General features: G+C 42.8%; 1 long non-coding RNA gene across 1 annotated transcript in view; it reads left to right on the forward strand.

Moving 5' to 3' along the window:
* The first annotated feature begins 902 nt into the window (after positions 1-902).
* The window catches only part of LOC118479103, a 14,755-nt gene continuing 13,112 nt past the window's right edge, over positions 903-2,545 (forward strand). Inside the window, exon 1 of the long non-coding RNA XR_004859481.1 lies at positions 903-988. This is a non-coding gene — a long non-coding RNA (uncharacterized LOC118479103). The remainder of the gene's footprint in view (positions 989-2,545) is intronic.

Raw genomic sequence — 2,545 nt, forward strand, 5'->3', positions numbered from 1 at the left:
TATTTCTCACCATAGTAGACGCCTACACGACATCCATCTGCACAGACACCCTCCCCTCGACCCACTCCTCCCCTCGACCCACTCCTCCCCTTCCCCTCTTCCCACTCCTCCCCTCCCTCCCCTCCCCCTCCCGCTCATACCCACCGCAAACATCCCACCCAATACTTTGCCTTCTCCCTGCCTTTAGGGGTGGGCCGTGGAGGGGGGTTGTTTGAAGTCTGTCCTTGTATATTGTTATTAGTAGTTGTAGTTGTGTGTTGCTCTCACTGTGTACTATGTTCTGATATAACACAGTGACAACACGTGTGTTCGGGTGGCCCCTGTGTGTTGACTGTGTGTTGTGACAACACGTGTGTTCGGGTGGCCCCTGTGTGTTGATGTGACGTCAGAAGACGTAATACTTTGTTCCTGCGGACGTATTGAGAAGAATGGTATCTTCCTTGTGCCACCTTGTCCCTCATGGAGGGGATGTCCCACACGTTGTCATGTTGAACAGAACCACTGCTACTCTGTGGTTGATTGGTAGCTTGGAACAATCGTAGTATCCACGTAGTTTGTTTTATTTATTGTATTTTCTTTCCTTAGTGGGTGGTTGATGGGTGCTCTGGTGTGGTTTGCTCCTTCTTTCCTATCAAACTTCTATCGTCCTTATCTCCCCTGCTTTTTGTGTTTGTTACTCCCTTGTAACACCTCTAATCTTCGGCACTTATATGACCTAATTGTGTTGAAAGTGCCGTAAAACTTTTACTAAATTTTACTAGTCTTACCGACTAGGTTTGTCATGATTGGATGTGTATGGGATGACAATGAGCTGATGTTGTTGTTATGTCCCTCTAGTTGTTGCAGTTTGTTGTTCTTGTTCCAAGTTGTTTGTCCCTAACTGTACTCTGTCTTTGTCTTTCAGGTGAGCGAAAATATGTGTGTCAACTGTGCAATCGTGCGTTCAAACAAATGACCCACTTGCAACAGCACCATAGGATACACACTGGTAACTATTGGACTCACTTCTTTCTCAACTCTTTCTTTCCCTCCTTCATTTCTTCCTCCTCTTCTTTCCTTCCGTCCGTCTTCCTTTCCTTCCTTCCTTCCTCCCTCCCTTCCTTCCATATACACGGTTTTGTTCTGACGTGTTGCTCTTGTGCTCCGCTGCTATGACTTCATGCCCCCCCTCCCCCCAGCCACCTTGTCGTCACGTGACTGAGCCCGGTGTGTATGCCCAGCCTTCCATCATTGTGTATGGGTGGGCTGAGAGAGGTGACTTGAGCTGACATGATAGTGGAGTTAACAAGTGTGTCTGTGCTGGCTGTCTGTGCTAGCTGTGTGTCTGTGCTGGCTGTGTGTCTGTGCTGGCTGTGTGTCTGTACTGGCTGTGTGTCTGTGCTAGCTGTCTGGCTGTCTTTCTGTGCTAGCTGTGTGTCTGTGCTAGCTGTCTGGCTGTCTTTCTGTGCTAGCTGTGTGTCTGTGCTAGCTGTCTGGCTGTCTTTCTGTGCTACCTGTCTGTCTTTCTGTGCTAGCTGTGCTGGTCTGTGCTGCTGGTTATTTCACTAGAGGGCTTTTCTGTCTTTCTCTGTATGTGTCATTCATGTATGCGTATGTGTCATGTATGTATATGTTTGTGTCATGTATGTATGTGTCATGTATGTATGTGTATGTGTCATAAATGTATGTATATGTGTCATAAATGTATGCGTATGTGTCATTTATATGTGTCATGTATGTGTATGTGTCGTGTATGTATGTGTCACGTATGTGTATTTGTCATATATGTATGCGTATGTGTCATATATGTATGTGTCATAAATGTATGCGTATGTGTCATGTATTTATGCGTATATGTCATGTATGTGTATGTGTCATAAATGTATGTGTATGTGTCACATATGTGTCTGTGTCATAAATGTATCCGTATGTGAAAATATATGTATGCGTATGTGTCCTGTATGTGTATGTTTCATAAATGTATGTGTCATGTATGTGTCATAAATGTATGTGTATGTGTCATGTATATGTGTCATGTGTGTATGTGTCGTGTATGTGTATGTGTCATAATTGTATGTGTCGTGTATGTGTATGTGTCATAAATGTATGCGTATGTGTCATGTATATGTGTCGTGTATGTATGTGTCACGTATATATGTATGTGTCATATATGTATGCGTATATGTCATACGTGTATGTGTCATGTATGTGTATGTCTTAAATGTATGCGTATGTGTCATGTATGTGGCGTGTATGTATGTGTCACGTATGTGTATGTGTCATACATGTATGTGTCATGTATGTATGTGTATGTGTCATGTATGTATGTATGTGTCATGTTATGTATGTGTATTTGCCATGTATGTATGTGTCATGTATGTATGTGTATTTGTCATGTAGATATGTGTCATGTACGTATGTGTCATGTACGTATGTGTCATGTATGTATGTGTCATGTATGTATGTGTATTTGTCATGTAGATATGTGTCATGTACGTATGTGTCATGTACGTATGTGTCATGTATGTATGTGTCATGTATGTATGTGTATTTGTCATGTAGATAT

Source organism: Aplysia californica, unplaced genomic scaffold (assembly GCF_000002075.1).
Source record: "Aplysia californica isolate F4 #8 unplaced genomic scaffold, AplCal3.0 scaffold02126, whole genome shotgun sequence".
Lineage (NCBI taxonomy): Eukaryota > Metazoa > Mollusca > Gastropoda > Aplysiida > Aplysiidae > Aplysia > Aplysia californica.